Source organism: Aulostomus chinensis, chromosome 3 (assembly GCF_037954235.1).
Source record: "Aulostomus chinensis isolate RoL2024-O1b breed Wild chromosome 3, RoL_Achi_v1.0, whole genome shotgun sequence".
NCBI classification, from domain to species: domain Eukaryota; kingdom Metazoa; phylum Chordata; class Actinopteri; order Syngnathiformes; family Aulostomidae; genus Aulostomus; species Aulostomus chinensis.
Genome location: NC_141322.1, coordinates 31,951,461 through 31,974,885, shown reverse-complemented (window position 1 = coordinate 31,974,885; position 23,425 = coordinate 31,951,461). Strand labels below are relative to the sequence as shown.

Below are 23,425 nucleotides of genomic sequence, written 5' to 3'. Positions count from 1 at the left end.
GAGAACAGGACCCGGGGTCTGATGATGGCGGTGCGAGTCAGAGGGAAGTGATGTCACGATGTCATACAATGTTCTCATATTTCTCTAATTTCATTTTATTTAAATAGCATTTTCAACCATGATGTTCTTAAAGGCTCACCTCATTTTGTTTTCTGGCTGTTTGTGTGTGTGTGTGTCTGTGTGTGTCTGTGTGTTCTTTATTTAACAACTCCATTTGATTCTTGTGCAGCTTCTTCTGTCAATGCCAGATTCCTCCAGTTGTCATGTTCCCAGCTCCGTGTTCATGTGTTGGGGGTGGGGGGTGAAGGCAGTGATGGGGGGTGGAGGCAGTGACGGGGGGTGGAGGCAGTGACGGGGGGTGGAGGCTGTGATGGGGGGGCATATTTACATGCACATTGGTCTTTATTTGTGTTTTATTGAGCAGGGCTGCTCGTGCCTGCACATCTCAGTAAATGAATCCATCCTCTCCTGCATGGGTAGAGTGTCTCTCTGCCGCGTGTCTCTGTCGTGTGTCTCTGTCATATGTCTCTGTGTTGTGTGTCTCTGCATCCTGTGTCTCTGTTACCTGTCTCTGTGTCGTGTGTCTCTGCATCCTGTGTCTCTGTCGTGTGTTTCTTTGTCGTGTGTTTCTGTCGTGTGTCTCTGTCGCGTGTCTCTGTGTCGTGTGTCTCTGTCGCGTGTCTCCGTGTCGTGTGTCTCTGTGTCGTGTTTCTTTGTCGTGTGTTTCTGTCGTGTGTCTCTGTCGCTTGTCTCCGTGTCGTGTGTCTCTGTCGCGTGTCTCCGTGTCGTGTGTCTCTGTCGTGTGTCTCTGTGTCATGTGTTTCTTTGTCGTGTGTTTCTGTCGTGTCTCTGTCGTGTGTCTCTGTCATGTGTCTCTGTATTGTGTGTCTCTGTCGTGTGTCTCTGTGTCGTGTGTCTCTGCATCCTGTGTCTCTGTCGTGTGTTTCTTTGTCGTGTGTTTCTGTCGTGTGTCTCTGTCGCGTGTCTCTGTCGCGTGTCTCCGTGTCGTGTGTCTCTGTCGCGTGTCTCCGTGTCGTGTGTCTCTGTGTCGTGTGTTTCTTTGTCGTGTGTTTCTGTCGTGTCTCTGTCCTGTGTCTCTGTCGTGTGTCTCTGTGTCGTGTGTCTCTGCATCCTGTGTCTCTGTCGTGTGTTTCTTTGTCATGTGTTTCTGTCGTGTGTCTCTGTCGCGTGTCTCCGTGTCGTGTGTCTCTGTTGTGTGTCTCCGCGTTGTGTGTCTCTGTCGTGTGTCTCTGTGTCGTGTGTTTCTGTCGTGTCTCTGTCGTGTGTCTCTGTCATGTGTCTGTCATGTGTCTCTGTATCGTGTGTCTCTGTCGTGTGTTTCTGTGTCGTGTGTGTCTGTTCGTGTGTTTTTGTGTCGTTTTGTGCAGCACGTGTTAACATCAGTTGTTGTGTCATTAACACGCGTGTAAAGCAGATCTGGAATCCTGCTGGACAACAGACGTCAGAGGTCTGACAGAAGTTTACTGCTTCTGTCTTTTCTTCTGGTCACATATCCGGGCCTCGTGTTCCTCGTCAGTTTATGGTCGTGCGTCACCATGGAAACATTTAAACGGGACATAACCGTCAGACAGAAAGAAGCTTTTGCTGAGGTCGCATCAGTGAAAGACTCCAACACCATGAGTGAGAACGACCCACTGAAGAAGCATCATCCTGCTAACACGCTATGCATGCAGAGAGGAGCGCCACCATTCACTTCCTGTTCAGCCAGATGCCACCACTTCAGTTTTGAATGGATTCTTCCCATCATGCAATAGTAGCCAAGAGCTGTGGTGTGAAGGAGCTGTAATTATAGCAACCATAGAAAGTGTGCATGTGAACCCCCTGGAAGTTAAAACTGCGGTTTTACTAAAACCCAAATACCAAGATCCTCGAGTTGTGGGAGGCCAAGGTGCTGCTGGTCCCAGACCTGCCCCTGGATCTACCACCTGAGGCGATCACAGCCAGACAGAGGTGGGGAAACAGAGTCTGAAGATATGAATGAGGAGCAGCGAGTCCCGAGTGTTTGACAGTGCTTAAATATTTGCTGCTTAATGGGTCCAAACTGCCCTCCGGTGGCGTTTCAGCCGGTTGGTTCTCTGACCCATAAGACCGCTGAATATCAAACTCATTTTTTTCCAGAATACGAAACTGAATTGCATTTCCAACAACTCCTGCAGGAACGTCCATGACCTCCAACTAAACAGTGCTATGAGTGTTTGGAGACCCATCACGCTCCCGCCGCTGGTGTCCTGGCGCGTCTGGATCCCTGCCCAGCGCCTCTGACTCTTAGTTACAGGTAAATGCTTTCCTTCAAGCGCTCAGCCGGCTGCTGAAATGACGCTTTAATATTTACAGTTTGGACCCGATGGACCCAGTTTGCATCGGAATTCTGCAGTGAAGATCAGCAGAGCTGCTCCGTCCACAGCTGCATCCTCTGATCGCCTCCTGTTGGCCCTCATCACCACCACGTTGAAGTCAGAAGGACGGAAAAGACTAGAGTGAACGACTGCGTCCTCCTCTTAAAGGCCACGATGTCAGCCCTTGGACTGATGACCTCACAGATGCTACACAACAATTCAGCTAAAAAGGATTTCAACACTCAGAGAACCAACACGAGCAGAACATCGGCCTACGTTACACAGGTGAGTGCACAGGTGTCCAGGCGCGTTAGCAAACTGCTTCACACAGCAGCAGCAGAAAAACGCTGACCAGGTTGCACCGTCACGGTCACATAGGTCTCAGTGGTGGCTCCACCCAAGCACCGCTTCAACATCCAGACACGTCTCTCCTCCACAGCGACTCAGGCTGAACACAAGTACACAACTACAGAGACAGGAAGTGGTCACGTCAGGGATGAGGTGTGTTTCTAGGTCAACAGGAAGTAGTCATCTCCTGGTTCCTCCACCAACAGGAAGTGGTCATCTCCTGGTTCTTCCACTAACAGGAAGTGGTCATCTCCTGGTTCCTCCACCAACAGGAAGTGGTCATCTCCATGGTTCCTCCACCAGCAGGATGTGGTCATCTCCTGGTTCTTCCACCAACAGGAAGTGGTCATCTCCTGGTTCCTCCACCAACAGGAAGTGGTCATCTCCTGGTTCTTCCACCAACAGGAAGTGGTCATCTCCTGGTTCCCCCACCAACAGGAAGTGGTCATCTCCTGGTTCCTCCCCCAGCAGCCAATAGGATCGCTCCATGTGACTGTGGTGATTGAACCAGTAAATCGGCTCTGGTGAACAAAAGTTGATGATCTTCCAGGTTCAGTTCATCAAGATCATCTTCACTAATGAACCCTCTGATGATGCTGGAAGCCTGGATGCTACGTTAGCAGTGCTACGCTAATGTTAGCCTAGGAAGGAGCTACACCAGGGTCACATGACTTCAAGGTCACCACCACTGAGCTTCAGGCTTCTTGTGTTTCCCCCTGATGACCTTTAATGACCTCCAGGACCTCTGTAGGCTCCTCTAGACTCTTGTTAGCTTGTTATTTCTTGTTTTTTTGTGGGGCAGCTCAACTTTGGAATAACATCTACTTGTGATTATTGTGAAGAACAGTGTGATGGGGATATTACAGGCAATGCTACTTTTCACTTAATCTAGTTTTTCCTCATTACACAGATGTTGGTGTCATGGTTGTGGCGATCTGCATCGAACAGAGATGTTGCCTGAAGTCTGTGGAAGATGACACACTGCTCCTTTAATCACACTAAGCTGCCATAAGTAAATGACGCAACATTCATCTGAAATTCGCTCACGTACCAAGATGGCCGAGCGGTTATTAGCAGGGGTTTTGTTTCTGAGTCCCTGAAAGGCTGAGTTACTGGGTAGAGGCCCTGCTGGGCCACCAGTGGAACCCAGGCTATTGTTGCATACCAACCCAATCAGCGGGAGCCCATCCATCAAACTCAGCACTATCAGTCTAGTCATTAGTGGTGCTACTGAACCATATTGCAGTTTCTCTTAACCCAAATGAGATCTCTGCTGTGCCGCCACGCCGGGTTGTTCCCTACCCGCTTTTTGATCTATGCCTTCATTTCCTCCTGGAGTCCAACTTGTTTTGCCTCCAACAAGAAGATGAAGTGAATTTTCACACATGAAGAAGAATTTCCCAGAGTCTCTGATAGTCCATGTTTACACGGATTGTTAGTGTTAAACCGTGATTCCCTCATGAAATTGGCCATGTAAGATTTTACTGTTAGTCAGAAGAGCGCATGAGTCACAAATTCATATTCAGAAATCCATGAACAAACAAAATGACAGAGCTGCGTTCATCCTCAACACAAAGTCAGCAATTCTGTGGTTAAAGTCAATACAGCCGAGGCAAAGGCGTTCCCAGGCTGAATGAAGTCCTCTCCACATATTTGTGCAGGTTAAAAAGAATCAAAGTTTAGTTTTACTTGTTATCAGTGACATCACGCAGCAAATCGGCGCCTGGGAAAGAAAGAAATGAAAATAATCCAGCGGCCAAACGTCCGTAAATGCAATGAGGTGAAACGCTGCATGAGCGTGAACAGAGCTCAACGCTCCCAGTGGTTCTCACAAGAACCTCTGAATACTTGTGTACAAAAACATTTGAAGTAGGTTCTAGTTCTAAAATATGTGTTAGTCTACATGGAGGAGATGAGACGGAAATATGGCCCTGATTGTAGGAATCAGGTGGCAAACAGAAGCCATCAAATGGCGGTTGATGGTGATGACATCATCTGCAGGCGTGACAGTGACTAATCCAGCATCCAGATTAGAGCCAGAGCCCCTGAGTCTGAGGACAAACGCTGCCCAGGGCTTCGCCCCCCACATCCATGTTTAGCCTGTCGAAGGATCATCATCACGACTCTGCCTTCAAAGGTTTGTCCCGTGTAAATGGGCAAGCTGCTGCGGCGCCGCGCACCACCTGACTGGATCGCTTTTATGTGTGTGTGCTGATGCGGCCGTGAGTGTGAATCTCATTTGGCTTTCACGGTGTGTTTTTATAGAGTGGAGCGGATGGCTTAGTGAACAGGTAGGACACGTGTGGGAGGGAAGTGTGTTTGTCAGCCTCCGAGAGATAAGTGACATTCTGCTGATGCGTCTGCGTGTGGGTGCAGGAACACATGGAGCTGAGAGGTAAAACAGGCAGGTGAGGAGGGATGGCGGCTGTCTACAAATGTTCTCCTCCCTCGTACTGAGGGGACACAGATCCATAACAGTCAGGAACCACATCGACAGGGCGATGGCTTGGACCCCTGCTCTTGTAAACCTGGTAGCAGGTTCCTAGAGCAGCACAGGAAGAACCAGCCCTGTATATTTAGCATGAAGCTAACGTGGATTGTGATTGGTCATCGTCTGGTGTAATCCAAGTCTCCTTAATCCAGACGAATTATCAGTAACCCACAAAGTGACTCGAGCACATGTGGTTCAGCTCTCACACTCAGAGCGATACTATGTTAGCAAAGCAAAATCCAAAATATTCCACAAAATAAATAATAAAATCTAAAATAACAGATACATAAAAGAAGGCCTGGGCAATATCTCGATCCTGTTGATTAATTTGAGTTATTTGTTGCGGACGATTTAAAAAATAAAAAATTTGAGTTTTAACTCCTCTTGCTATGACGCACATTTTGTCCCCCAGGAGCTTCCACAGCTTTCCCCCTCACCCTTGTTTCCTGCACATGCACAGCAGCAACATGGCTAACGACAGCGAGAGGTTTGTTTCTTAGAAAGGAGTAGTGCAGTAGAAGTAGCAGTAGCAGCAGTAATAGTAGCAGTAGTAGCAGTAGTAGCAGCAGTAGCAGTAATAGTAGCAGTAGTAGTAGTAGTAACAGTAGTAGTAGCAGTGTAGCAGTAGTAGCAGTAGCAGTAATAGTAGTAGCAGCAGTAGCAGTAGTAGTAGTAGCAGTAGTAGCAGTAGCAGTAGTAGTAGCAGTAGCAGTAGCAACAGTAGCACTAGCAGTAGTCGTAGTAGTAGCAGTAGCAGCAGTAGCAGTAGTAGTAGTAGCCGAGTGGGAGGATGAACGAGACCGCTAGAACCCACAGACTCCCACTAAAGAACGGCTCCCTGTGGTGGAACCGTTTACCCACAGGAAAAAAAAAACGGAAAAAAATTGTAAATTGAATTATTTGTGAAAAAATCTGAGATTTACTTTTGGCCCACATCGCCCAGGCCTGCATGACACCTGCCTGCACTCAGCGGTCATCAGGTTTTGGTATGAATACCAAACCTTTAGTTGCTAACAATCCACGGTGATGCCGGTAGCCACGATGTGCTCCGATGCACACATGGAAGGCTCTATATAGTTTGACTTTCCGCCATCTTGGTAGTGTTAACAATCCTGGAAGCATAATTCAAATTTGCCGAGCGAGGGTATCGTCACCATGGGAAACACTCCAGGATGAGGTCGAGTACTCGTCTGGCCGTGTTACGTCACAGCGCCCCAAAGGAAGTCACTTCATAAGTGGCGGCTTTGTTCTTGCAGCTTTGGGAGCTCACGCCGCTACGAGGCAGCGCTGGAAGGAGACGTCAGGTCACAGCAGCTGCATTCTCGCATGTTCTCTGCAAGTTGTCCTCGTGGCGTTTGTGAAGAGTCTGATGTTGCTGGAGAGAGAGAGTCAAGAGACGAGACAGATGAAGAGGTGAGGTGAAGGATTCTTGAACCCAGAAGAGCTGCTGAGAGCAGTTCAGGTGGAGGGAGGCTGAGTTCGGACGCTGCGGATGGAGAGGCTCTGTGGCTCGTGGGCTCATATTTAGTTCTCATCATGAAGGGTGAAGGATGGACTACAAAATAAAACATCCTGGAGCAGCAGAGGGGGCGGAGCCTTAAGCAGGGGAGCGGTTGCGTGTAATGACTGGGGATAAAAAATGAAGAATCAGATGGAAAAGAAACAAAGGATAACAGTCAGCCTTTCTTTTTGGGAGTCCTGTTCTCTGCTGGTCCAAGACCGAGAGAGAGAACGGAGGTGGCGAGACAGAAGCACAGCCATTAAACTGTGGATCCGTGAGAAGCTGGTGTCACGCCCAGCAGATATGAAGCCACAGACGGAACCGTGCCGAGGTTCTGTTTGTCTCTGCTGCAGGTTGAGGGGCGGCCGGCGCTCTCATTCACAGTAATAAGGCGAGTCAACTTTCGGTGTGGATTTATTCCTGCCAGACAGAGGACAGGAAGGAGTAATCACAAAGGGGCAAATGATGAGGGGTTTGGAGCTCAGCCTGCATCCCACAGCACCAACAGACGTGACGTCTTCATTCCAGACAAAGTCCATCGTGCTTCTGCTCAGCCGTGTCGATGAACCTGGTCTGAGGCACGAGGGAGGATCGGCAGACCCTGCAGCACCGGACCACATTTCTCTGCTTCATTCTATCACAAGGGTGACTGGTGAGACTGGAGCCTGGTCCACATTCATGGCCGGACAATCGACGCCGCAGGTACACAGTCCGGCGCCGATCACCACCGATGCACCAGTGCAGAGCTGACGAGGTCAGACGGACACGACAACAACACGCCCTACATGTGAGACGTGACCTGGTAGAACACGTTACTGTGTCCACGTGAACTAAAGGCAACATCTCACAACTCTAGAATCCAGTGAAAGAAAAAGAGTAGAGAGGGAGACGTGTTACAAGAGGGGGAGAGTTGTGAGGGGAGGGATGGAGAGAGAGAGAGGGAGGGATGGAGAGAGACAGGGAGATGCTCGGTGGACGTCTCCAAGGGTTTGGGGCCATTGAAATTCCTCAGCAGTTATTACACACTCCTGAAGCTCTGAGCCGCTAAACCTCCTTTCAGCAGAGTCAGACCATCAATCAGACTCCACAAACACACACACACACTCACTCACTCACTCACACACACGCACTCTCACACACACGCACTCTCACTCACACAGGCACGCACACACACTCACTCACTCACACACACACACACGCACTCTCACACACACGCACTCTCACTCACACAAGCACGCACACACACTCACACACTCACTCACACACACACTCACTCACACATGCACACACGCATGCACAAACACTCGCACGCACGCACACACACTCACTCACACGCACTCTCACACACACGCACTCTCACACACACGCACTCTCACTCACACAAGCACACACGCATGCACAAACACTCGCACGCACACACACTCACACTCACTCACACACACACACGCACTCTCATTCACTCACGCATGCACAAACACTCACACGCACGCACACACACTCACTCACAAACACACACTCACTCACACACGCACGCAGATATATATGCACACTCACTCACACACACACACGCACACTCACTCACACACACACTCTCACACATGCACACTCACTCACACACGCACGCACACACACACACACACACTCACACACACATGCACACTCACTCACACACACACACACGCACTCTCACACACATGCACACTCGCTCATACACACGCACGCACATACACTCACACGCACGCACACACACACATTCACACACGCACGCATACACACGCACATTCACTCACACACACACACGCACTCTCACACACATGCACACTCGCTCATACACACGCACTCACTCACGCACGCACGCACAAACACTCACACGCACACACACACGCACACGCACGCATGCACACACACTCACTCACACACACGCACACACACACACGCACGCACACTCGCACACACACACACGCACGCACACACACTCTCACGCACGCACGCATGCACACACACTCACTCACACACACGCACACTCACACACGCACACACTCCCTCACACACACACGCACGCACACTCACTCACACACGCACGCACGCACACACAGGCACACACACTCACACAGACGCACACACACTCTCACGCACGCACGCATGCACTCACAGGCACACTCACTCACACATGCACACACACTCACTCATGCATGCACACTCACTCACACACGCACGCACACACACTCACTCACACACGCACGCATGCACACACACTCACACAGACGCACTCTCACTCAGATGCACACACACTCACACACACGCACACTCACTCACACACACGCACTCTGACACACACACGCACACTCACTCACTCACTCACACACATGCATGCACACACATGCACACGCACACACACTCACTCACACATGCACGCACACACACTCACGCACAAACACTCACACGCACGCACACACACTCACGCACACATGCACTCACATACACACGCACGCACGCACACACACTCTCACACATGCACGCATGCACACACAGGTACACTCACTCACACACACGCACACGCACTCACTCACACACGCACGCACACACACACAGGCACACACACTCACACAGACGCACACACACTCTCACGCACGCACGCATGCACACACAGGCACACTCACTCACACATGCACACTCACTCACACACGCACGCACACACACTCACTCACACACGCACGCATGCACACACACTCACACAGACGCACTCTCACTCAGATGCACACACACGCACACTCACTCACACACACGCACTCTGACACACACACGCACACTCACTCACTCACTCACACACATGCATGCACACACATGCACACGCACACATACTCACTCACACATGCACACACACGCACTCACACACACACTCACTCACACACGCACACTCACACGCACGCATGCACACACATTAACTCACTCACACACTCACTCACACACACACGCACACACACTCACGCACGCACAAACACTCACACGCACGCACACACACACACTCACGCACAAACACTCACACGCACGCACACACACTCACGCACGCATGCACTCACATACACACGCACACACGCGCGCACGCACACACACTCTCACACACGCACGTATGCACACACAGGTACACTCACTCACGCACACGCACTCACTCACGCATGCACACTCACTCACACACGCATGCACGCACACACACACACTCACTCTCACTCACTCACACACACGCACGCACACTCACTCACACACGCACGCATGCACACACAGGCACACACACTCACATACACAGACGCACTCTCACTCACATGCACGCATGCACACACACGCACACTCACTCACACACGCACTCTGACACACACACTCACATGCACGCATGCACACACACACACTCACTCACACACACGCACTCTGACACACACATACACACTCACTCACTCACTCACACACGCACACACACGCACTCTCACACACACATTAACTCACACACTCACTCACACACACACGCACACTCACTCACTCACACACGCACTCACACACACGCTCACTCACACACGCACACACACGCACTCTCACACACACGCTCACTCACACACGCACACACACGCACTCTCACACACACACTCACTCACACACGCACGCACACACACTCACTCACACACGCACGCACACACGCACTCTCACACACACACGAACACTCACTCACACACGCACGCACACACATTAACTCACTCACACACACACGCACACACACGCACTCTCACACACACGCTCACTCACACACGCACGCATGCACACACATTAACTCTCACTCACACACACACACACACACACACAGAACCATGCAATGAGGAGAACCTCAGATTAATTGCAGCAGTTTTAAGAACAGAGCGCTGGTCGACCTGGCGACTGACTCCTGTAGCCGGTTGATGTTGTTGTTGTGTGTGTGTGTTTGTGTGTGTGTGTGTGTGTGTGTGTGTGCGCGTGGATCTGCAGAAAGTAAACAAATGCAACCAAACTGAGCTGACGTGTTGGTGCTGCACTCCTCAAAGATGCTTCATCAGTTGGAACAGTTACACAACTAAACCAACAGCGAGTTTGTGTGTGTGTGTGTGTGTGTGTGTGAGTGAGTGAGGGTGTGTGTGTGTGCATGTGTGTGTGTGTGTGAGTGAGGGTGTGTGTGCGTGTGTGTGTAAAAAGGAGCAGCTCAGCTGATGAAAACATTACAGGCTTCATGAAAAGCTGTTTGAGCATTAAAATAACCTCAGTGGGGAACCCTTAATGCTGAAATATTACAGCTTAAATCCAGGCAGCTATGGCCACATCTAAGGTTGCCGTGGTAACAGCAGGTGTAGCAGACTCATTAAGCAGAAGCGGTTGATGCATAAAACTGTAGATGCAGAACGAAAGCTGGACGCCAAGGCGGCCGCGCGCTCCTGTTTGGAGCTGAACTGCACTGATGAGATGAAGCCTGTTATCAAGCAGCTGCTTTAGAAGCTTCATCTTCCAGTCTCTTCTTTGAGAAGCCAGCAGGGACGACCGTTCCTTTCATCCCGTTTGAAGTCAGGAAAAAAAGACATTCTCAAAATAAATGAAGCCTCGCTCAGCAACTCTCAGGTCCACCTTCATGAGCTGGGACTCTGGATCGGTAGGACCTCAGAGAATTCCCCCTCGACTGCCGGGCAGCCATTTCAGCTTCCCACCATCACCAAAACACCATAACTGACATAAAACGATCATTATGAGTCACGCTGCCGACTGTTGCGTTTCATCTGAAGGTGTGATTGCGGAGCGCTGTCTGAGCCGTCGCTGCGCTCTGCCTCTCCTCCTCAGCCCAGGAAGAGTTTGAGTCTGGCTGCTGTTGAGAGGAGGAGGAGGCACGAGGAGGACGCAGCTGTGAAGACGACAGAGACGCTACGCTAATTCAGTCCAAAGCTGTTAGCTGTTAGCTGTTAGCTGCTACATGGAGCAAACCGGCAGGCGCACGTGAAGAGCAGCAGTGGAACGTGAGTGTTAATCAGCTGAAGTTCACTCACAAGAGCACGGCCCTGATCACACTGGTCACTGAAATGTTTCCTGTGAGCCTCGAACCTGTGCACGTATGTAGTCAACACAGACATTTTATAGTGAGCACACGTATGTCCTTCTTGACACGCGTAGATGAAACTTGGCAGATCCAACTGGTGTTGATCTTCAGCACCAGAGACAGGGATCAGCTGATGGTCGAGCTAGGATGACCTTCAATGAGAGAGCGAGCAGCTCAGGAAGTTTCCTGTTTTAGTCTGACAACCACAGCCTTTGGTGCTGTGAAGAGAGGACAAAACGAACGAGCGGCGTTCTCAACTCAAAACTGTTTCAACTGATTGGGCTCTGTTTTTTGACATACTGGAGTCATTTGGGATGAAGCGACCGGCGTTCATTTTTCTAGATCAGACAGCATGAAGATGGCTCCCTGATGGCTGGACTGGAACTGGACCACATCCAGCAGAACTAGCAGAGCTCACAGGTTCTACTGTGCTTGTGGTCAGGATCGGACCAGGACCACGCTCCATTTGGAAGTCCTGGAAACTCGCAGTGTTGTGGATTTTAATTTGATATTCATATCTTTGCTTATATTTATATGCAAATATTACTCAATTACTCACAGCCTGAAAACCAATGAGGTCCGAACCGCAGCCATCAAGACGAGAGCCAGGAGAGGAAGCCAGAAGCGCCTCCCTGTGGCTGCAGCCCCCTGTGTGCGCGCTTCTCATAGTGACCTTTGACCTCTCACTGATATAGTGTTTATCCTTGAGACCCAGTTGATGTTTTGTATGATTGACAGACACTTCAAAAACAAAAATCCCTCCATCTTTCACCGGAACAGACAAATAAAGTAGGGGGGTAAATGGGGGGTAGAGCTCCCCTTCGCCGTGACTGTCCTGAACCTCTCTGCTGGTTACACGCCGCACAACGGCGCGGCTTCCGTCGGTCTCTGCGGATGCACGTGGCTGCATAGATCAGCCTGCGTCTGTTCATCTGCATTCGTTTGGTGCCTGTCAGATCTATTTTTCCTTCTAACTGTCCTTTTGTTGGGCTGCATGTCTGAAACGTTACTGGTGGAGCAGAAGTTGGATCTCTGTATTCTGCGAGGGGTGTCTCCTCATCCTGTTTGCGGCTGAAGCTGCCACGGACAAGCGTGCTTCCACAAACAAAAACTCACTATTTGGCATCTCAAATGTTTCACAGCAGCATCCTGGATGTCTCTCACTGCAAAGTTCCCAGGTGACGTGGAGAAGTTTGCCAATGAAGATCTTAATCGTCTCTGTCATTTGTGATGTGAATGCACTTTAAAGGTCTTTTCTTCTTTATAAGTCAACTTTATCGGCAGGCCACGTCTTTGTGTCTCTATTTCTCCCTTCGCCAGGGAGATGAAAGGCTCAGAGATCCTTGTCTTCTTTGTTTCCAGCCTGTTGCATCAGCATCTCCCAGGTGGTTCCACTGATCAAGTCAGCCAGTTTCAGGTGAGAGCTCTTGTCCTTTCAGGGACATTCAGTTTGTTCAACTAAGCAGCACAAGATGGAGTTGCCCCAGATGCATGTAGGCTGTATGATATCGGCTTTGTTGAAGATGGGATCATGTTTACCTTGATATCTATAAGAAGCTCACATGAGTAGCAGCATCGATCAAAGCTACAAACAACCAAACTGCATCAGACCTGAAACCCTTCCTGTTAGATCTTGTGCTGGAACATTTATTTTGGCATTAGAAGAAGAGAGACAAGCGTCTCCTTATTGGTCATGTGTGTGTTGTACAGCAAAATTCACCCTCTGCATTCAAGTGATCCTCTAAGTGAGCAGCAGCGCTCGCGAGCAGCAGTGGCGCCCTGGGACCAACCCCAGATCTTCTGCCAGCACCACGATCAGGGGCTCAGACGTGGGGAGAACATGCAGACTCCACACAGAACAGACCCGAGGCAGCTGGGACTCAAACCCAGGACCCTCTTCACGTGAGGCAACGGTGCTAATCACTGTGCTGCAACATGAAAGGAACTGGACTCAGCTGGTTCACATACCAGTTTTGAGATCAATCTCACCTCATTAATGAGGACTCCTACATCCAGCGTTCCACAGGGATCTATGCCAGGACCACTAATCCTCTACTTATATCTGCTTTCTTGAGGGCTAGGAAATTAGGAAACCTAACAGTTAAACTGATGAATGAAAGCAACTGGCCAATGCTCAGTGTTTCCTTTGAATCAATTTAAAGACCAAATGTAAAGTTAGCTTTATCCGGTTGGTCCGGGTCGGGGGGCAGCAGCCTCGGCAAGGAAGCCCAGACTGTCCTCTCCCAGCCGCGTCCACCAGCTCTTCAGGGGAATCCTGAGGCGTTCCCAGGCCAGCCCAGAGATATAATCCCTCCAGCGGGTCCTGGCTCGGCCCTGAGGCCTCCTCCTGGTCAGGCATACCTGGAACACCTCCTAAGGGAGGCGTCCTCACCAGATGCCTGAACCACCTCCACTGACTCCTCTACCTGGAGGAGCAGCAGCTCTACTCTGAGTCCCTCCTGAAGGACTGAGCTCCTCACCCTGTCTCTAAAGGAGAGCCCAGCCTCCCTGAATATATAGAAATATATGACTCAAGCAATTTCCAATCTATTGTAGAAAAATAATCTGGTTTGTCTGTGAGTCAGTTACACGTCGAGGGCGGTGCGAAGCTTGAGATGAAGTGATGGTATGGTCGCAAAAGCATGCACGAACATCCTCCTTCTATGGCAAACTCTGTTGTAGAGGTTGTATAGAGGCCTCAGCACCCGGCTTTTCTGCCTCATGACAACTTATGGACCAAATATTTGAAAATTTTCCATCACCCACAAAACTCGATTCTGTTTTCAACAGCCATGTTTCCAGAAAACCTCAGGTGAATTTTATAAATGCTGCAAAAGATGACCAGGGGGACGACAAGCAGTTCAGCAGTTACATCAGGGTTTAGGGTTCTCTACGTACCCTTAATAGGAGTTCCAAATCCTGTTTTGTGTATTTACTCTTTAAAAAAAAAAAAAAGGCAAAAGCTACCTGAAATGAGTAGTATCTTTTTTTATTGTGCTATCCATAAAATGCACATAGAAATCCTTGAATGCAAACTTTGCAAGTGTGCTAATCCCAGAACCTCATGTCGTCAGTGTTGTATTTGCATTCTGCCACACTAGCAAACCCTGATGAAGGCAGTGAATGCAGAAACAGGCGGATGGCGGATGGAGCACCCCCATCACATGTTGATGACAAGGTTTCTGCAGTTATGTTTAAAATGCAAATGAGAGATTGTTGAATGGATGCATATCAGCACACGTGGACTCGCCCCTGAACAGCTGAATTACAGTCGCTTGTTTTCAGTCGTCTGCGGTGCGTCGGACCCCCGAGGACCACCACGCCTGTTCATCATCACCCAGCTTGTGATTCCTGCCGGCCTCCTAATGAGATCAATCCGCTCACTACCAGCTCTTTTAAACTCTCCATCTGTCCAGCAACTCTTTGATTGGCCATTAACGATACAGTCGCTCACAACAACACAACAGCACTTCCTCATTAAAACCAGAGAATCGTCTTGTTTGTCCCGCGGTTGAAAGAGCGACATCAACCTGCCAGTTCTCACTGAGGTCGGGAAGTCGTCTTCATCTGAAGAAAAGCGAAACTAAAAAGTTGTGAGACGTTGTTGTTTTTTATTTTGTGAGTGTAGCTTTGTACCCTGGTTTTTGGTCAGGAAATTGAGGACAGCTCCGACTGAACGCCTGAAGACTGCATAATGGGAGATCTCATTTTAACCACAGTGGATGGCTGTCACTTTCTCTCAAAGTTTCGCTTTTATCTCTCACGCTCTCCACTCTCACACACAAATGCACATTTTGTCATGTAATAAGGAGCCCAGGAGGCCTGCAGACGCTCCAGCTTCTATTTAGAGATGTACGTAGACATTTCACTACGAATAACACTCAGATGTGGCTTCCTGGATTCATGCTTCATTCTGCGATTGTCAGCAGCTCCAGTGACCAGGCCATGACTTGTTGATCGTGAAGCAGGAGTTCTGAATCACAATGTCCTCTGTGATGGAGTTTCTCTTGTGTGCTGGAAACAGCAGCGAGTCTTTGTGACTTGCTGGCAAACAAATGACTGTTGAACTCGCTGGCCGATGAGGAGAGCAGGGGGAGGAAAGCACTTGGGGTCCCGTTGAACCGAAGCAAAGCACGCAGGCAGACCTGAGACGTCCTCTCCCGCCAGCCACGTTACAAGCGTGTATGCGCACGAGGCACGAGGTGCGTTGAGAAAATAACCCTTCAGCACGAGTCAGAAAAAAGAAACTGAAATCATCTCTGACGTTTGGTTAAATGCCAGTGAATTCAACTTCGTAACAGTAATTCAGTTTTAGGTTTGTTGTGATGCATTTACAAATTCTACATTTAACTTAACTTCAACTTGTGCTGTTCAAATCCATCCATCTGTTCTCTGCCTCGTGTCCTGTTAAGGGTCACGGGGGTGGAGCCTATCCCAGCTGACATTGGGCGAGAGGCGGGGCTCACCCTGGTCGGGTCACCAGTCCATGGCAGGCTATTCAAATCCAGTTTTTTAATTGAAGTCATTCAAGCTACCCAGTTTAAGTTCAAACACAAATCATTCAAATTCAGTGTCGAGTCGCTGCCGTCTCAGGTGCTCAGTCTCACTGGGAACCGTGGGGTTTGGTTCCAGACCTGCTCTCCTCGTGAAGGCTCACGAGGGAGCTTTTGCTGGGTATACATACACAACTGGCCTGACTGTGCGAGTACGACAACCTCGTCCTCTCAACTGCCACGGCGGAGGCGCTGGTTAGCAGGCCAGCTAACACAGCAACACAAGCATGAACGTCCACAGTGTGACAGTAAGTGACAGGCAACTCTGAACACAACAGTCCTGTCTACCTTCATCAGATGCCATTTCTGAAAATAATGATCAAATCAGGGGTTTCGGACATCAAATTTAAATTCTAAAATCCAGCAAGTGTCATTAGAAGCTGGTGGGTACCGGTGCAGCCGTCTGGTCCTGGAGGGTAGCCGCCACGGGGGCCGACTCCATTCTGCCAGCCTCAGCTTCGTAATAGCTTTAAAGTCCATGTTGATTATGGAGAGGGGAGGTCACTGGAGTCTGGGCCTGTACCAGAGGCATCGTGGTAGCAGCATTCACGTGTTGGTGAACGGCAGATCCAACTTTGATTTCTGCAGTTACAGTGATAATAAAAACATCCCATAAATGTCTGTAGAACTCAGCCAGGAGGTGATTGCTCATGGCGGTTAGGGGCGTCTTGCTCTCAGGTCTCCTTCTGTTTCTGACAGGTTGGGTTTGAGGACGACGGCAGGTTTCCACAGAATCTGGAAGATTTATGCCAGATATTTGCCTGCTTTGCAACAGAATTAAAACCTGTCCTACTGGGGTGGGTAGACCAGGACCTGTGTGGGTATGATGCGTTTCACTGGAAGCTGTATCTGATTCCTGGGACTTTGCTCTCAGGTGCTTGCCAGGTCTTTATTTTTTCCTCCCACTACTGTCTCCCTGCTTCCCATTACAACGAGGGGGAGATTTCTGGAGCGTTCATCTCCAGGAGGAGGTCAGCCAGTTGTTAACCGCTTGATGTATTGAGGAGCCATCTTGTAGGAGACTTAATAAGTGCTCGGGTGTTTATTGTTAGCGAGGCTGATCACCGCCATGATGGAGTGAACTGTGGTTCCTAGCGAATGTTCAGTGAGTGAGATGCTCACAGGAAAAAGGTCAATCCCGAGGGGAGACTGATGGAGGAAGGAAACTCAAAACAAAGGTTCTCTCATTCTGCAACTGCTGCCAAAAACCCTCAACACACTACAGCTGGATATGGACTTCAATTTTACTTTGTTAGATTAAAGCGAGAAGATATCATTTCCAGAAAAAGAGCTGGAATATTGTAGAACGAGTCAGGTTTGCCTGTTTTGGAACTTAGAATTTTCATACAGTTGTAAAAAGAAAAAGCAAACAAAGGCGTTTCCATCCACTGCTCCTCTGTGAGTATCGGGTACTGGTTCATGGAGATGAGCTGTAGGTGGCTCTAACCGTCCCGTCCGTCACTGTAGATGAGGAGAATGCAGTGAGATGGCCGACTTAAGGACACCAGTCAAACTTCTAAAGAAGACGGACCCAAATGAAGGAAGGACATGAGTCTCAGGGTTGATGGGGGATTCTGGCTCCATCGTTGGTTCTCTGGTTGCCAGACCATTTATTCACATTTATCTTTCATCCACACTACAACGTTTCCACTCAAATCTGATGTCTGAAAAATGGATTTGAATTTTCTGTTTTCACTCAGATGATGAAAAACACCCACAAAAGCAGCTGGGTTATCCTGAGTGTTCGCAAAGAGTGCAAAGCTACAACCTGAGGTTCTGTGACTGAGGGGCCCGTTCACGCCAACGTGAACACTCCACATGAGGACTGAAGAAGAACCGAGCCATGGGAGAACAACAGAGAAGGTGAGCTGCTCTCAGGCGGCAGGCGCTCAGCAAACCAGCAAGAGCTGAGGGAGCCGCAGAGGCAGAGACACAGCAGGGGGACGATCTCGGTCCGGTTCCTGGAGGAACTCCTGACAGGAACACAAACCTCTGTTCTTTACAGGAGATAAAATCCATTTGTGGATGAAACATTTCGGAAGGATGAATGATCACCTCACTGCTAAGAAGAGCTTGGATTCAAACTCCTGGATGAGAAGCAATGCTTCTCCCTCAGAGAACATCACAAGTCTGGGAAATCATAAAAAGGTCAAACTGCAAAAAGAAGGTTTGGAAAGCAACGTGATCATGAATCTCGCTGGGTTTCTTCTCTACGTGGGGAAAATATCTCAAATCAGAGTCCTAGTCCAGCAGAGACAGACTATGATTTATGGCAGGACGGCGCCCTCCATCATGGCGCCAACGATCCTGTAGAGATCACCTGATTCATGGGAGATCATTGATCATCGCTTTAGCCTATAAATGTTCGAGAACCTGCTTTCTGGATCATTTGAATGCTGGGAGTCCTGGCTCGTATTAATACCACTGATGATCAGATGTAGTGAGTGCCGTTTCTCTGTTGTCTCATAAACAACACGAACATGGATCCTTGATCAATATTTGAATAGTAAAGTATAAATTATATCGATACCAGGTATTATCGTAGGACTCACCTCTTTGCCTTCTTCACCCTTCTTTTATTTTCAGAATCAATGACTTCCTCTCCCAGGTCCGGGCTAAAAACTGATCATAAAACTGTCACCTGATTCTTATTGGCTTGCCAGAGCAGAAACATCAAAGTTCATCACAGAGGAAACAGAACATCAAAGCAGACGTCCTGACCCGTCTCAACACACAGTTCTCCTAGGAGTACCGGGCCAATAGCAGTGCATCGAGAATACGTTTAGATTCAATATCATTTTAAGAGCTATATACTACTACTACTACTACTACTACTACTACTACTAACCCTATTGATGAGGTAAGATGACAACAATTTGTAAAACAAATACAAACAGAGAATTAACACCACTGACCTTTTACATGTTCTAGTTTGACAGGCAGCCCCAACTCAGACCATTCAAAGTTTCTACACTGTTACTTTTTGACGGACTGTGGTGCAACAGCAGATTCAAGGATAAAGACATTAAAAAGAAAGAAGAGCATAAGAGAACCCTTCCTGAAGCCCGTTGATGCGGGTTCATCACATGCTTGCAATCCGCATCTGTCCTTGTAATAAAAACGTGGTATCAGATTGGCGTCGACTCAAGTGCTCACGATATCGACGCCGGAATATGCAGCAGTTCAAATTCTAGTATCGGCGTCAGAGCAACTCTACAAACTGACTCAAAGTACAAGTCAAGCATCAAGTCTGCTGGTGAGCAGGTAGATTTGAGCTTTGTCTTCCTCCAAGGTGAAACGAGCCTCCAGAGTTTGAGCTCTGCGTCCACCAGAGCTTCCATGAGGGTTTCCAGGGGGGGACAGAACTCACTTGCAGAGCCAGACTGAGATATAATCTGGTGGCGTGGTAGGACACCATGACCTCCACCTCTGTGAAATATGGAGGCTAATTTGCAGTGATGTGTTTGCTCCACACATTATTAATGTGGCAGATTTGAACTTGCTAAAGAACACAGATGACCTCAGTAATTAACAAACCGGAGGGCAGCAGCGGCACCGTCCTCCGACAACCTCAAACTCCGTCCCGACTCACGTAGAACGTTTCAGCAAAGCTCCGGTCACATGTGGCCTGCGCGTGGCTCCATTATCCACATCGGCCCACAGTCCTGCACTCCCTGAGTGTCCTCGTCTGTTCAGTTCTCAAGTTCAGAGCACATTTTGTGCTTCAGCACAAAATGTCACAGCCAGGAGAGGCAGCATCAGACGTGTTGCTCTGCCAAATACAGGGTTTAGATGGAAGCTTCCTCCAGGAGGGTCGACAGCAGGGAGCAAGAGAGAGCAGCAGATTAAAACTGTGCATCACCAGCACTGAAGACTCAAAGAAAAATGAAGCATTAAAGTGTCATAATAATAAAGAAAGAAGAAGAAGAAGAAGAAAAAAACATTACAATAACAACAGGTCTTTGCCCCGAAGCCTTGCTTTGGGCTCAGGCCCTAAAAATAGGGGGAAAAGTATTTCTTTTAACCCTAGCCTAGGACTGGTCTAGAAGCCTGGCCTGGGATTAGCCTACACAGTCTTGCCTGGGATTAGCCTACATAGGCTAGCCTAGGATTAGCCAACATAGCCTAGCTTTAGCCTCCATAGACTAGCCTAGTGTTAGCCTATATAGCCTAGCCCTGGCTCCAGTCTGTAGTGCTACGCCCTCTATGCTCCCCTGGTGTTGCGTCATCTGATCACAACAACACTGATACCAAGTCTTCACACACTCAAGGCTCAAAAACAAAATTCTAACCTTTTAATTTTCTTTAAATAATAATGAAACATTTTTACAGTCCTGAAGTCTTGGCTGCTGGCAGGTGGCGAGGCCCGCCAAATTCAGGTCACCTCGCCTCCATCCACCTCCGCCCGATCATCGGCAAATGGCTGCAGACAGCCAGCAAGCAGCAACGTGCGCTAACTTCTTAGCTAGCATGGGGAGAAGCAGCACATCTCTTAATTTTCTCCAAATCTCTACATCAAGAGTTACACTGGATCAACCAATCAACTGCTCTTCAGCGAGGCTGCGTCCTCTAAACACCCCCACACACACACACACACACAAAGATGCATTTTCTTTTTCAATAAATCACAAGTCAAGTTTAGTGTCGAGTGTGATGCTTGTGTGTGTCTCAGCCCACATTTCTGCATCTTGACACCGTCTGCTGACAGCAACATCTGACAACAGCGTTTCAATTATTGATGGCGTGTAGATGCTGAAGTCTCGACTAACGATGCCTGGGCAGATTGAGGAAGGTCAGAATAAACAATGTATGAGGCAGAGAGACGGACGGGAGGCTGTCATCAATGCTAAACGACAGGTCTTCACACACCAGCAGGGATGCAAGAAATACTCTGAAATCCTGGCCCAGTATTTACAACAAATTTCAAAGTACTATCAGGTTCATGCAGTCAAAATATCCGCAGTAAAAGTGTGTCATCATCAGTAGGCGAGGACCCGTCGGTTTGTCTTCTCACATCAATTTCACCTTTGTTGCGTCGCTTCATTTGAGAGAGAAAAGCATCTTTTTTGAAGGCTTATAATTGAAGTCTACAGAAAGTTAAAGCACAGAAGTTATTTGTGTCTCGTTCTGACTCATCGCCCCGTCCGCCTCGAGCAGAGCGCCATGACGAATCAAACTGGCTGTGTTTGGAGGTCAGACAGGGGAGAAGCCGCTCTGGGCTGCACCCCAACACAAAGACAATTTGAGTAAAGATAAATACAGTGCAACAACGGTGTTTTTCATTTGTAAGAGGCACTGCCGGCTGCTGGGTCCCATCAGCTGCAACCCAGAGACGGACCTTGTGAGCTGCTGCAGCGCTGTGACTCAGTCAGAGGGAGGTTACCGGGGGAAACGGGTCAAACGCCGACGTGATGATATCAGTGCCTGCAGAGGGAACCTGTTGAGCCTTTGCTGGTCATTTAATTCATAACACTGAACCTTCATACCTGATCTGAAGCCACTCCTTACACGTCCATACATGGACCTACAGCATCCTGCTCAGTCAGCAGGTCAAGACCAACATCTGGCATTTCTCAGCCGTGGGATTCATGTCGCGCAGAGACCGCAAATGCCGTTACAAAAAACTCTCAATGCAAGCTGAGAGTTTCAAACCAGGTGACTGCTCACCTACCTGGAGAAAGACAGAAACTCCTGAAGAGTGTGGATTCCCGTACCACGACAACAGAGCAGCTGGTTTGTTGGGTGTAGAGGCGATATGCCGAGAACAAAAGATCCAGAGTCCATGTTTCCGTTTGATGCAGTCACCGTGCGGTCAGGAGCCCAGGACCCCGGATCACCCGTCGCCACCTGTGACCTCAGATCTATCAGAACAGACACCAGAGTTTTCTCTTCACTCTCTGTTGTTCTCGTCACTGCGGTGTCACATTAGCATTCAGCAGCTTTTGTTGCCAGTCTTCTACCAACGACGTGAGTCTGTTTGTTGAGTGCTGGGGCGTTCAGGGTGGCGAACTGGGATTTAACACTCGTGTTTCTGAGGAATGACGGTCGGACCCCTCAGCAAGCCCCCTAATGGACTGCGTTTATGGAACAGTTCTTGTTTTAAGTAGTTTTACAAGGTTTCAACCACCCCCACACACACACTTCTCCGAGTACATCTAGAATACCTGGATGGCTGCCGCACTTGTTAACGTCAGTCTGCATCCAGCTGTGCAGGTTCTGTTCATCCACTGTGGCGTTTGACCTGCAAGTGAAACAGAAAAGTCAAGGAGGAATCATCATGGCGGCTGAGCCTGGAGTGAAGACGAGGCACCTCTGGACAGAACCTTTCACGATTCTAATGAAATTACCAGGAAATGAATGGCGACAACATTGCCCATGGAACATGATGTCAGTGGGCGGTGCTCATGTTACACCTATCGTAGTTCCTCAGAAGGTCAGTGCTGTAGTGTGTGTTACCATGGTGATATACAACACTAACATGCTGGTCCTGATTCCTGGTACAGACCCAGTTCTTGTATACTGGGATGAAGACAGTCGTCCAATTACATCACAAATCCAAACTGACAATTGCAGCAAACGAAGCTGTGCGTGTCAAGTAGGGCCTGGAGGCATTTCAAGAAATGTCCCAGATCAATCAGGGACATGAACGGTAAATTATTGATCCCATCGTGACTGTAGCAGCAGCTGATGGCGAGGTAGGTCCCGGCTGTCAGAGCAGTCCAGCGGTCTATGGTTAGCACAACTGTCCCAGCTGTTGCTAAGGTTCTGCCAGGAGTCTGGTGGGGCGCCACGCGCTGGTTCCATTGAGCCATCACAGCTCGGTCCTCGTAGGCAGCAGGTCAGCTCATCCCCAGACCTCGTGGCTCTCTCTGCCTGTTTAGCACACCGTGCTAACACTGAGGTGATGCTAGGTTGCATGCCTACGTTGTCCAAGTGGTACGTCTTTGGGGTCGTTGTCGTGTTGTACTTATACACGGCTTCGCAGTATTTACAGTGGAGATCAAGTGATCCTCAACATGATCAACATATCAAGTGACAGTTCCCACCTTGAGTGTCAGCCCAATGACTGACATGAGG

At 49.1% G+C, this 23,425-nt stretch overlaps 1 long non-coding RNA gene across 2 annotated transcripts; it reads left to right on the top strand.

Moving 5' to 3' along the window:
* Window positions 1-401: 401 nt before the first annotated feature.
* On the top strand, window positions 402-3,572 carry LOC147268675 (uncharacterized). Of its 2 annotated transcripts, XR_015112331.1 has the most exons (4): window positions 402-2,296; window positions 2,356-2,642; window positions 2,736-2,858; window positions 2,945-3,572. It is a non-coding gene; the product is annotated as an uncharacterized LOC147268675 (long non-coding RNA). The 2 variants fall into 2 exon arrangements; XR_015112330.1 differs by having other exon boundaries at window positions 402-2,642.
* The last annotated feature ends 19,853 nt before the right edge of the window (window positions 3,573-23,425 follow it).